Source organism: Lathamus discolor, chromosome 1 (assembly GCF_037157495.1).
Source record: "Lathamus discolor isolate bLatDis1 chromosome 1, bLatDis1.hap1, whole genome shotgun sequence".
NCBI classification, from domain to species: Eukaryota; Metazoa; Chordata; class Aves; order Psittaciformes; family Psittacidae; genus Lathamus; species Lathamus discolor.
The window spans coordinates 158,152,377-158,166,753 of NC_088884.1; the positions used below are offsets into that span (position 1 = coordinate 158,152,377).

Below are 14,377 nucleotides of genomic sequence, written 5' to 3' on the forward strand. Positions count from 1 at the left end.
TTAAATTAAACTCTCAGTCTGAGGCCCATAGTGCATGGTCCCTGAAATGGCCGTTTACCATACACATCAGATACTCAAGAGGTTTCCTTGCCTGTTATTTCTTCAGCCCAATGACTAGATGAAAGGAAATCACTGAAGCATGAGCTCTATAACAATATAAAATAAAATCAGAGATGAAGGTTTCCTAGGGATATTTTTTTAATGCTGTTACATTGCTCAGTTAATTTCCAAGCTACATGCTCAAACCCATGTTTTCTGTTGAGTCCCGTTAGACTATAAGAAAAGAATTTATTATGTAGATTTGTAATTAGTTCTTTGCAGGGGAAATTACGCAGTTTACAGAACCTGAGGTTAAGAGAAAGGGCTACCTTGCAGCTTGCATGTGGATTTTTCTCAGCTATAGCTGCAGAATCAATGCTTACATCTTTTGCAGCATAAATAAAACGGCTGAATAGAAAATTTGCAACACTTTTGAGATTCACAAGAAGTTTGGGACCCAAGTTCCCCCTCCTCCCTGCCACTCTGAGGATTTCTAAAGTCACACAGAGTTTCAGGACTCCAACAGTAAAGCTTAAAGACACCTCTCCAATTGCTCTGTCAGCTGCGGATCCCGGTTTCATGAACACATGTCTACAAGGAGACATTTCCATTTTTGCAGCTTTCCCATGAGGCTCTACCCACTTATTACTAACGGCAAATATTAATGCAAAGTTATTGACCCAAATCACAAGATATTTGGATTGCAGCTTTTCCATGCGTTTGAACACCAAAAACCTTCTGACTCATGGGTAAGACCAATTTCTTACCAGCAAAAAGCAGGAGTTAAAATCAAGCAAGTAATTCTGTGCAGCAACACTTTCATCTAGACAAGTTCACCACATTTCCTATAATTGTATCTCTAAAATGTATTATGTGAAAACTAAAACCCAGAAAATCACTGTATGCCAGTGCTTTTGGCACCACTCAATAAAGACATAGATAACACTTGGACAGAGAAGAGTCTCAGCAGCACACAGTGGCTCAATAAATAAGAAGCCAGAGAATATTCTTGTTTCTTCTGCAGCATTATTGCATGGTCTTGAGCATGTCGTTCTGATTTATCATGAATCCCATTTTACAGACAGAGAAGTTGATGTGATAACTTTATTTTGAAATTTAAAGTCGTAAAAGAGATACTTGTATGAATAGTACTAATGTTAATGCTGAAAGAACAACATATTGTTTCCCAGTGAAAAAAACACTATAGTAAATGGAGATCAGCCAGTGGTACGGATAGAGGTTTCCCTGATCTTACATACTCACTGCTATAGAAGTCATTTGAAACACTGACCATATAGAAGATGTCCAAGCCAATTCTAAAGCTGAAGTTTCATTTTATGTCTCCTCATTTTCAAGAGAAAGATCATCCTTATTAGCTTACCAAGAAAATAAAACTCAAGGAGGTCTGAGATATGAAAACTACTGATAATAACAAAGTCCCAGGACCTCTGAGAGAAATTCTTATGAATTACCCATTGATCACATTATTATTTTTCCCTCAGCTTTTATCCTGAGGTTAGCCTTAAAAGGCTCTGTGCAATAAGGTGCTAGGAGATGCATAAATGTACAGTAAATCACAGGTTCTGGCCTCTCCCAGAACTGCATGAGGAAGATTCTGGTTCTTGACTTAACAGTCACAGATGAGTTTTGCTTGGGATAATAGGGAATCCTTCCTGCTGGAAACAGTGTAAATATGGAAGAAAAATTCTATGGAAATTTGCAATCAACAATATGCAGCTTAAAAGCAAATAAGTAAATTGTTTCAATAAACTATATTTTGGCTTCATTTGAACAGTAACCAGCAGATTTTGGGATTCTACTGAGGAGTCTCTGTTGGGCTTTACATATAGAAAGATAACCAGGGAGCAAACATATATTTTCTCAACCCAAAAATAGCTGCATAAGTTCAGTCCCATTTTAATTTCCCCTTCTCAAAGTGTTCACATTTCAGCAAAGAGGATTACAGAAGAAAAATACTGGCAATAGCAGGTAATGGAATATAAAGACTTTCACCTCTGGGTCATCAATTAAAATCCAGTCCCAATTGGTAGTGACTAAACATCATTACCCTCTGATAGCCATTCAATTGCATATTTGAAATGGAGTTTCAGCTCTCCAAGCACAGCAAAAGTGCTGCTGGGGCTCACACAAGCTGGCCTATGCACTGGTGATTTTCAGAAAAGGCCCCAGAGAACTGAGACCATGTGGAGAACAGAGATCACGCTGGGGTTCAATGGTTTGGTCTTAAACCCCTTCCACAGCTCCCCTCCCCACAAACTCTCATTAATTATCTTGCTATGTACTGCTCTTCCCAGCTCTAATGTATGCAGCCCTCTGCCTTGGCCTCCCTTAGGAGATCTGCAGGGAGTGGGCTAAATTCAGAGTGCATGAGTCAGATGCTGGTATGAGAATTTCTCTTTCTTGCTTCTCTGATGCATCTTGGACTGAACTAGAGATTTTGGGACTGAAGTTGCTTTAGTCCTCTCTGTGGCTCCTCAGTTTTACACAAGAGTCATCCTAGCATCTTGGTACAGCCTAGAGGTTCTCCCTATAGAGTATTCAAGATAGCATTGAGGCAGTGGTGATTGCTGTTGGTCTCATAGTACTTACCTGCAAGTGAAGACCTGGTCATATGAGCTGCTGGTCCCAGACAGGTAGACAACTAGCTTCCAGATGTGGGACAGCAGGCAGATGGGGTCTTGCAGAACATCTGCAGTGTTTTCAGGTGCTTCATTTCAGGTGTTTGCAACCACCAGTTCAGCTCAGTCACTACATGAAGGCTCCTCAGTGTTTCAGGGCAAAGCCAGCTTCAATCACCACCAAGCCCACAAGGATAGGATAATGTTTAATTTTAATTTTGTCAATCAGTGTGGAGAACAGCTAAAAATGGGACTTATAAATGCTCCTGTAGCTAAAACTCTCCATGCACACAATCAGTGTGCCCAGCCAGAAGGAAGGTGTAGGAAAGAGTCTAACTTACACCAATGTAGATTCCCCCTAGATTCCCCTCTTTAACTTGCCTGACCTTTTTTAAAAGGGTTACATCACACACAGACCTCAGCTATTACCCCCTGAACACTATTTTCCTTCCTCTGAAAACCTCACAGAAATAATCTAGTGACAAACCATGTTTTGTAAGCCACCCACGGGCAGGACTGGGCCACTTACAAGTTCCTGCCAAGAGTGAGCAGGGAAGTGATATGCCTCTGGTCTGTATTATTTCTTATAACAGATTCACAATCTGGGAAGGAGCCAAAGATCCTAAACAAAGATAAGGAATAAAGAGGTGAACAAAACATTAGAGAAATAAAATCCATATCAGGGCAATAATGGTCATAAAGCAATAAAGTGGATGTATAATAGTTCCTGGACTTTTAATTTGTGACTAATTTGTTGCACAATGAGGTTGCAATTTTCTAATTGTGATTGCCATTTTAATTTTACTCATGGCTGTGCAACTAACAATGTATAGTCTAGTAATTAAAATTAATTGTACCTTCACCTGCATATTTCTATTAGGCTGTTAAATTTAGTCCATAGGCTCAATGATTTTGTTCTCTGAGAGATGCTGAATTCATTTCAGCAAGCCCAGTTATGTTACACTCTATAATTCCTGTATGAAAACAAGCATTTTACTCTGATATGAACAGTTGCTACAATCCCAGTTTTAAAACTGCACATTCAACAGCAAAACATAGGCCGATAGGAGATACATGAAAGGAGGGATTTTTCTTTTTAGAAATAGCTTGCTGGTGGGATACCTCTTACAAAACTAGCAATTACAGCCCCTAGGAATAAATCCAATGAAAACTCAACTAGATAGCCACCATTCAATTAATTTCATGAACAATTAACAGATGTCTCCCTAATCACACACACATGGCTTAGATTCAATCAGAATTTTATGACGAGCTGTACCACACATATTTGAAGCAATGGGGACACACTGACAGAATAGACTGTTTCAATGCACAGGCAACACTATGAAAACCCATACAGTCATGCAAGACCGTTTGCAGTCATGTCTCAAATGTCCAGAACCCCTGTCACTTTGAAGCTTGTGTATGAATTACACAGGAAAGTGCATTGTTAATTTTTACACAGTAGTCATAGTTCCTGCAAATGAAGGAATAATATCAAAATATGCTGTAGTGAGTTTATCATCAGTGACCTATGTAATAGATAACAACAGCAGCAATCCCACTTAAACTTTGCAGTGTTATATAGATTTACCATTGGGGCATGAAGAAAGACATTTGACTCATCTTCTTTGAACCTTCAAACTTCAGATTACAAAATCAAGACCTTCCAAATACTAAAGACAAAAAGCACTGATCACCAGAGCTGCTATTGGCTACTACTATTTATCACTCTGTGGTGCTAGACTGTGACCATCCAGACCATGGTCATATTGTCACAGACTCAGGCATACTTGCCATCAAAGAAACTCCCAGGTAGAGAGTTTGCAGTCTAATTGGAGGAGGACATCTACTCTGGGAACAATGGAGCAAAGAAAACAAATCCCAACTAGTGTAAAATAGTCTATTTTTAACATTGGTGGCGCAGAGTAATGCCACATAAGTCTGTGCAGGTTAATTTAACCCTTTTATTATGGCTATCCTGGCTGTCAAGCAACAGAAAACTACTTGGGATAGATATGCTCTAAGATGTTCTAGATAAACCTCTGGTCATCAATCATATCAGAATCCAACAGATTCAGGATGTTGAAGTCCGGTTTTATGTAGTATGAACTTCAGGGTCAAGGCTCTAAGAAGGTAAAACAGAGGATAGGAGAAATAAATCCGCTGTTATCTTAATGTTATCATCTGGAAGCCAAGATGGAGCAATTATATTGCAACCAGAAGGTCTGCAGCAGTCAGAAGAGAAACTTAAACTACAAAGTGCTACTAAGCTCTGTATAGGGACAATCAGTGGAGGATGTAGATATCTGACTTCCCTAATAGTGAACATCAGTATTTAAAGGCAAATAACTTTGACATTTTGGCCGGGTTTGATTATTTTTAATTGAATAAAAATCTGCATTTATCAAGTTCCAGCACAAAGCATGTTTACAGAAAAGCTGTCAGAGAAACTTTGCTCCATTATAATATGACAAAATCGAAGTGAGAGGATGTCAACTTTCAGTCTATTTTGTACATCGCTAAGTAATAACAACATGAAACAAGTAAAGTCATATCATTTGAGTAAATACTTCCTGAAAGTTGTCTTACCGAGAAAGTTATGTGAACCAGAACTAAAGCAGAGATAATTTATTAAGTAAATAAGAAATCACTTTGTTACTGTGGAATTAAACTGAAAATAATGAGGATCAAAAAGCAATAATACTCATAAAAATTCATGCAGGCAAACAATATTCTGTAGATCGAGCAGATTTAAAGTAAGGAAATTGTGAACCCAAAATCCAGAGTAAAAGTGAGTACTGCCCTCATACACCTTTCCTGGTAAATTCAGCAAGGAACAATATCCTTTTACTTCTTCTACCCTGCTTAGCCAGTACACAGCTCCATCATCTCCCTACTTACTCACCCAGCAGCTGTACAACCCTCACACCCTTGTATCACTCACTATAACCAAAGTAGAAAGTTCATGGCCTTAAGAAAGATCATTTCGTAGTAAATTAGGCTCAGCTGCTGGTGCACTGATTGTGCCATTTCCTTCTCTGCTCCTGCTTTTAAAATAGAGCTGATGGCACTGTCTTGCCATGCACAAAGGTGAAGCTGCTGAGGAGTCCAAACAGTATGGAAGCAAGTGTCCTAGAAAATAAACCACATCTCAGTGTTTTCATTCTCTTCATAAAGCCAGATTACAGACATGGGAAAGAACTAAACTACCAGCTACAGATACCCCAGTGAAACAGGGGAGAAGGAATAGGGAAGAATAGTAGTTACACGTTTAACGAAGGCTGTCTGAGGAAGGGAGCAGGGTGCTACCTGGGCATAGGTGACTGCTTTGCCAGCCCATCTCACAGGCTCAGAGAGAAGCTGCCTGAAGGGCACAAAAAAACCCTGCAGCTAAGGAAAACAAACCGGCAGAAAACATTTGACTATTTAAAACTAAAGAAAAAATCCCTGAGAAAAGAAAGAATTTAAATTGATCCTGCTCTGGCATGTTTTCCTCTTAGCTCTATGATAATGTGGTATGGCTTTGGCTGAACGTGTAAAAATCAGTGTTAAATCATATGCAATTCACTCTCACCTAAAGCATTGCTCCTCCATCCATCTGGCATGAAAACAGTTTACTGTGAACTGAATTGCAACTAATCCCTTTGAAATTATTTTTTACTATATACCCTTTATTACTATTTTCCCATATAAACCACTGTTAAATAACAACAGGACCTTTTCATAACACTCAAAATAATTGGCTATTTTAGATGATATTATCAAGACAGTTTAATGTGGCTTGGGTGAGTGACTGTTATTCATGCAGTTCACTATTAGCCCCTTGACCTGGATCATTGCTGGAGCAAGTTTTATGAGCTTAATTGCATTTCCCTCCTTCTTCCTGTGTAAATTAGTCTGTACAAATAGAATTTCCTAGTTATTGTGCATCATCTTCTTCACAGACACCTTCTTCAGTTAGGAAAGTCTATTCAAAAAACAGACCAAACTCCAGCTGTATTTGCTAAACTGTATGAAGCTGAAAAATAAACCAGTCAAAGCATACCAGCTATTGTCATTTTACTAAATGAAGAAAAAAGGACTTACGTTGATTAAGACATTACACATGGCCAGACAAGTTAAAAAAATCCATGAGAGATGATGGAAACTAAGAGCTTCTACAGTATTGGAAATTACAAAGCTCTCTATGGGGGTCTATATTTGTTATAAAATGGGTTGTTATCTTCAATCTAAAAGCCACCTTGATAAAGTATCTTTTGACACTTTTACTGCTCCTTTAAATGAAATATTCCCTGTATCTTCAAGAATCAGCTTGAGTGGAATTGACTCGGTAGCTCAGCTTTAGAAAGACAGGGGAAACATTTTCTAATTTAAAAGAAATTTGAGAAAATAGTTCCATTCCCCTCTCTATTATCTCGCCATTCTGGAGCTTAGGTTTCTGAAACATCAACATGCACAGTTTGCTTTACAATCCTTCTGCAGAAATTAGCTGACACCCATCAATGTAGATAACAGAAAGCTGTGGCATTAACACTTGAGAGTGCATTAATCTTTCCCAAATTAAAATCTGCACCACAGCATTTAAGATTGAGGCCACCATGGTTCAGTGCTGTTTGACCGCCAATTTTGATAAAAGTGTTTTAAGAGAGGTGAGACTTAGATAAATTGCCCATGGTTACACAACAGCAGCGAGGGTAAGTGCTTAGTCTATTGGCTGCCATCATAGTGGGGTGTCACGGGTGTTTGCATGTTTACATAAAGTGCAAAACAGAAGGAAAAGCAGTACATTACACTATATTTCTTGGAGGGTGACATCAATATTATATTTCATTGGTGGGAGACAAATATACTTTCACATTTGTGTATCTGAAGATAAAGGCACCTTTGGTTGTAAAACAAATGAATATTCTTCCCCAGTTCCCTAGCTAGTCATTTTATCTGGAGTTTAAAAGCAATCTGCCTGTGCTGAACGGTTGAGTTAAGCTTTAGAAATAACACCCACATGTAGTTCTTGATCAAGGTCTGTTATGAAAAAAAGCTTTCCATTTGCCACATAGCAAGTAAAGCATCTGCCACAAGGTGCATTTTGCATTTGTCTGAGTCCTGCTGACCTTAAGGGTGGTGCACAGAATGAACTGGGGTCTAAAATTTAGCCCGTCTCTAAGTCAAATCACTGCTAATATACAGGACATGACTCTGTTGACCCTGCTGCAAAGGTTTTGAAATTCATAGCCTTGTGTTTTCAGGAAAACACCCTGCTAGTCAAAAAATCAGAGATCTTTGAAATAAAACCACTGTGGCCCCAGTGGTTTGCAGCTGTCTGTTGGACATCACGAGAATGTGGGAACTCTCCAGGACTTTCAGTCAAAATTCAATTCCTGGGGAGTTTCTGGGTTTTTCAGGTGGTCCCGATATCTCAAGTTCTTATCACATCCATACTCAGTTTGAAAAGCTTTCTCAACCCAACAGTTCAGATATCTCCGTAACAATGTAAATTACTAATAGAACTATGAATCTATTTCATTTTCTGAGCCCTGAAAACTGTACCTTAAGACTTGATTCTTTCCCTGCAATAACTAGGGCAATATCTTCCCTTCCTTGTCTTATAGTACTTACAGTCTTATAGGTATGGTGAGGTCAAAACTTGTAGAAATTGAAGAGAGATAATCTGATCCAAGTTACTCACCTAGCAATGAAATACACAGTAAAACATAATCAGTCTGTTATTTTAGTTCCCTTCAAAATTCACAGAACAATCAAAGCCATGAATTTAATTCTGTTATTATATAATTATCACATTACAGTAGGCAGAAAAGCAATCACCCTTATCTGGTACTATACCAATGAAGATCCATACACATCTAAATTGGAGGGAAGGGGAAAGGAATAACCATGTTTCTCCTTTACTAGGAGAAAGTGGATCCATTTTTTAAGCAAGAAATCAGTGCCTGAGGCAAACATTGTAAAGAGTATTTTGCTTCTTCACAATTTCCCGCATATTTGTCTTCTCCAGGAACTGCAGAAATAGCAGGACAGTGGCCTGGGCAGAACAGGGGAGTCTTGCCAAGAGGCTCTCACAGGGAAATGAGAAACAGATTCCACTGTTGGTCTTTGCTTGTGGTAGAGAGATGATGTCTATGGTCAAGGATGTGAGGCAAAAGGCCAAGGACCAAGTCTCTCATGTTGGATAATTTCTGACTTGGCATGGCCAGATCATTTCACTGTATCAGCATTAGGCCCTCTCACCTATGAAACTGATAGTACTACTTGCCAAATCTGTAAGATTACAAAAAATGTATGAAGCATTTTGAGATATCCCAGTGGAAAACACTGTGACTCTGTAAGACAAATGTAAGCTGCCTGAAATAAGCTTTTCTAGGATAAACTAAAGATTAGCTGAATCATCAAGAATAAAGACCATACCATCAGAGCCTTGGAAAGGTTTTGCTTTCAACTGAAATCCTCCTGTACCAGTTTACATGCTGAATCACCACATTCTGTATTCAAACTCCTTCTTCACCATTTCTACTGGGTTCTTTATTATACCATATGTGAGCAGACAAATCAAACAAGAGTAAGAGTATAAAAGCATTTAAAAGCCACATAATCAAGCCAAGATCAGACATTCATGGCATCAATCATGATGGACTTCAGCAACTGGCCATACTACAAGCAGGATAGATATAATGAAACTGATAAAAAAGATACCCCGTCTCCTAAATTTCACAAAGGCATTAAACAAAATCAAAGAAAAAGAGGTGTATGCAAAAATTAGTAAGAACCACAAGGTAACCATGAAAGAATTACAAACAGTTCTACACAAAACCTCAGCAGCATCCAGAAACGATACTTCCCATCATCTCAGATTGACAGCACACACTGCCGCATGCTCCCAGATGATGACCAATGTTCCATATTTGTGTTGTTCATCAGTTCCCACCTGGCCAAAATAAATGCAGTGCAATGTGGCACAAAAGCCAATTCCCAGCATACCACAGGCAGATCAAAAGACACCTCCTGAGCAACTTCAAGGTCCTGCTTCAGGGTACATGGTGGAAGGTTGCACTGCACTGATGTTAGGGAGGCTCACATCTAAATAACCTTCTGGCAAGCCCAGACCAGCACAGAATAAACTACTCCTAGTTCACTACATTTCAGTAAAGCATTGACCTTTTCAACTCCACTTTATCTTCTAGGTACTCCACAAGTTTAATCCTTGGATTACTAGGAGTCACCTAAAATTTGTGGATGAAGGCAATGACCAGGAACTCTGCTCTTCTTTTCCTGGAAGAACATGAAAAGCATGTTCTTTCTTTTGCTGCGTCAACAACATGTTGTGTTGAAACATGCTGTGTCAAACAAGGTGACACAGGAGATAAAGCCTTCTCCAAAATTAATGAAGGGCAGCAGAGTAAAATCCCACAGGAGCTATGAACCTGTACAAAATTCACCACCACCTGCTCCAGGAGCCAGTAGTACTTGTTTGGTCCTACTTGAAATTAAAAACTACCTGATTATCTGGAAAGCAAAATCAAAGTAAAAGGCTGCATTGCAAGCAATTTCTGAATGAGATGGGGACATGAAAGCAAATAAATCCTTTGGGATGGAATTGGCCATGTTATATTAGGCATTACTGAAAGTTACTATGGTATTAAAGGAAAAGAATTAAAAAAGAAGACTTATTTTAAAAAATAAAGTGAAAGAAAAAGGGAAAAAGAAAAAAGTGAAAAGGTGAATATTTATCTTTTAGTTATAACATAGCCAGACGTATTACGTCTGAGGACAGCTTAGGCTTTTCTGTATTTCTTGGGGCTCTTTTTCACTTGAAAACCAAACTAAATTTAACTGAAAGGAATGTATATTGCTTTCTATCTCTAGGGATCTTGTGAGAGCTCACAAGGGCCGCTAAAGCCAAGTGGTGATAATACGTCTCCTAGAAATAGTTTGGTTCAATTTGGAGATTTGATTCACAATACAAAAAGCACAGAGTAAAGCAGATGCTATCAGCCTGTGTTGATCAGACTGGCCAATGTGATATCAATTATTATATTTTTGATTTGAAGCCCACCTGCTGATCAGACTAATCTGTGCTATTAGGAACCCACGCTTGAATAATTAGACCAACTAGATTGAACATTAAGCTGAACTGTCTCTCTGAAGGAGTGGAGAATAAGCCAGAGGATACCAATCATTGCCTTGGGCACAGAGAGGCAGCAGGACACTCCACCAAATCAGTTAGGCAAGAATCCTGCAGAATGGAAATGTGGCTGATATAAGTATTCATCTGAATGGGCTGTTGTAATAAGAATACTTGTTAACAGCTGTAATTGTAATTTGTTATTGCATTAGAAGTCCCAGCACATTCTTTGTTATACCTAAGAGATTCCTCATCTACAAGGCAGAGCTCTGGTTGGGTTCTCGAGAGGGGTGTGGGACTGATGCAATTTGCATCTCCAAATAGATTCCTAGAAGGAATCATACAGGTCATCGTACAGCCATCATACAGGTCACTCCTGCAACACCTTAACTGTGTGGTGCTGCTGGGAACATACTGGGGAAGTCACAATGAAATAACAAGGAATCAGGTATGCTCACACGTCCAAATAAGAAATTACAGTTACGGATAAGAAACCGCAGCCAGAGTGGTGCCTCTGCCCACCCCATAACAAAATACGAATAAGGACTTCAGTTCTGTTGTTCATATAGTTGCTGAGCCTGCAGCCACCTAGAAATCTGGACTGACCAGAGACACTGTAAATTGTCTTCATATCACTAATTTACCATTTAATCATAATTCACAATAATAGTAAATGTGAACTTGAAGTCAAATAAAGACTTGCAATCCCCTCTTGAATGGGAGCACACTGCTCCCTCTGAGCAGCCAGGGATCCCTATGTGAACATGAGGCTGAATTTTAGCTCAATCTAGTTGTAAATAATGGTATTCACTGCAGTGGTATAAAAGCAGCCTGCGTGTTCCTGATGCATGGAGGGCTGGGATGCAGTTGTTAAATCCAAGCAGCAGCTAGACTTTAAGGATTTGCAATTGTACAAAAAGCACTGATAACAAACAGTTGATTTCTCTCATTATGTAAAATGTGGATGCTCTTGTCTTAGCCAAAGTGGCAAAAACATAAGATTTCTTTCTACTTACAAGTCGTTTGGCTGAAAAATACAGTCCCTTTGCAGTCTGGTCTATTGGCAAATAGATAACAAATATAGGACATGTAGATGGAGTCAAGAACATTGCCGTGCTTTACAGCCTGTTTGCGCAGTAACTCTCTAGCTGGCAATGCAGAATAAAGAAATTCCTAGGTAAAAACTATGTAGTTTGGTGCAAAGTAACAAAGCCCTGCTATGATTTCATGAGAGCTATGTGGGTTTATAGTGGCTGAGGATTCTGTCCCTTGCTGGTGAGTTTTGAAGCTCCTATAAACAACTAAGAAAACTCAATATAAGTGCCTTCTGCATGCAAGTCTTATGCCCCAAGAAAATGTTAGAGCTGTTCAAACCAGGTTGCCATATTACATGTGAAATTCATGGCAGAAGCCTCTTGGAGATGTGCATAGAGAGGCAGCTGTGCAGAACGTGAATGGGATATTGGGACATCCAACTGGCAATATCAGACAGAGAAAGGCATCTGAAAAAAACATCTTCTGTGGCAAAGACTGATCAAATTAATCAAGAAATTTAAAATTAGTTCGCTTAAAGAAGATTATTCCAAGCTTTTAAGTCAGCAATTTTCATTACTCACACCCACAAGAAATGCACACAATTCCAGTAATACACGCTAGAAACTGTGTGAGGCTGGCAGTGAAGACCTTACCTCTCATCAGAGGAAGAAAGATAACCCCATGATTGGCAATGCCTGGGTAGTGTCATGTCAAAAAAACCCACAAGGCTGGGGCACAGCCAAAATAGAAGCAAGAAGACACAAACAAAATGGTAAAGAAAAAGTATTTTTGAGAGAGCAAGCCATTATGTGTAATGAAAGTATTTACCACCACTAACTACATAGTAGGTACCCCATATGCACTACAAGCATTTTATTTAATGAAGGGGAATCAGAAAAGCAAATTTTCAGGATGTTGCTAATTCCACGCTGGATACAGAAGGGAGGAAGACAACAAACACACTCAAGACACAAAAGGAGTTTTAGTTCATGGAAGTTTATCTTTGCTAGTAAAGAGAATAAACAGGCATCAAAGTAAAGATATCACTAGCAGCAAGACACAGCACTTTGTCACTAGTGGAACGATGCAGCATGGATCCTTTTGTTGGCTTCTTGATGATAATATGACTCCCCCCACTCAGTAAAAGCTGTAAACTGAAAAATTTGAAAAACATGACTTCGAGTAGTAGGAATGTTTTCAAAAGAATTGGTTTGAGATGAGATTTCCTTTCCCACTGATGCCTACAATCAGCTTTCATGAATACTTGAATAAAGAATTACCAGATATCATGAAGCAGGACTTGAAAATCTCAGGAGCCAAAGTCACTTTCTTTGCACCACTAAAACATTGACATTTCTGGAGAATAATGTTTCTTACCCATTTGTATATGAGCACATACTTACATCACACCAAGAGGGACTGCTATCCATGAAATGAGCGGCATAGCTGAAGGACAACCACATTTATGACAATCTTTAGGTTTTATCCCCTGCACCATGTTACACTAACCTGTGTCTGGGATTCAAGCAAACTGCCTTAGTATCAGTCAATGCACTTTCTTCCTACATGCACTGGCTCAGAAGCATTACAAATAACAATATCTTGGTAAATTGCAGACTTTCAATTGGAACATAAAATTAATAGGAAAATTCTAGTAACTTGGAGGACTTCAAAAAGCAGCTGTTTCTAGGAAAGATCTTGAACTCAATACAAGGAACTTGTATGAGAACAGACTGGAAATACTCAGCAATCCAGATCAATTTACAAAAAATAGCATCAGTGTACTTCAAAACCTGCCATAATTTCAGAAAGCAATTCTACCTACAATTCTCCACGTGCAGAATACAGGAAAGCACAGGACTGCAGAAAATATATTGGATCTATAATTTCAGGATGACCCATGAGTATAGGAGGTGGATAGTCACCATCCCTAACTTATATTGCTGGAGCCTTGAAGAGACAAGGTTTTCTGTGTCTGTTTGAATGTGGTGTGGGGCTGATCAACAGGCAGCGACAGTGTGGTTCAGCCCTTGTCATCAAACCGTCTTTGAAGGAAGCCACCTAGCAGAAGTATGTTATTATGCTCAAGCTGGGTGTGCATTTGTGCATTTAGAATAAAATTAAGGTTGTAAAGTTGAGCAATCAAAAGAGCAGTGTTAGAATTTGGCTATGGAAACACAATATGGGATCCTGTATTTTCTCCCACTTTCTGTAAGAGGGAATTGAGCCAAAATAAGCCTCATTTCTGGCATTTTTCTGCTTTTGCAAATGCTTTTTTTTTTTTTTTTTGATTGTGCATGTAGCTAAAAATTACTTAATTCAACATTTGTAGGCAAACGTAGAGTTCTCAATCAAATCCCAGCATCTCCAGTCTTCTTTAAAACCCGACTCGCAGCACCCACAAGTTGTGTCATGTGTTTTGGCTTGACGCTAAGGGGAAACACGTGTGCAGCTCTAACAGGACAAACCCAGTGCATTGTGCACTACTTTACATGCTTGCTGCCATGGCATGTCACCTTCAAGC

At 39.0% G+C, this 14,377-nt stretch overlaps 1 long non-coding RNA gene across 2 annotated transcripts in view; it reads right to left on the bottom strand.

Moving 5' to 3' along the window:
• LOC136007434 (uncharacterized) overlaps positions 1–14,377 on the bottom strand; it is a 40,926-nt gene that overhangs the window by 8,047 nt on the left and 18,502 nt on the right. The window contains exons 4-5 of one of the 2 annotated variants that reach the window (XR_010609703.1): positions 8,298–8,367; positions 5,052–5,813 (exon numbers count right to left, since the gene is read on the bottom strand). The exons of the other annotated variant lie outside the window; for it this stretch is intronic. This is a non-coding gene — a long non-coding RNA (uncharacterized LOC136007434). Of the gene's footprint in view, positions 1–5,051; positions 5,814–8,297; positions 8,368–14,377 lie in introns of those variants that run through there. 2 annotated transcript variants of the gene reach the window in all.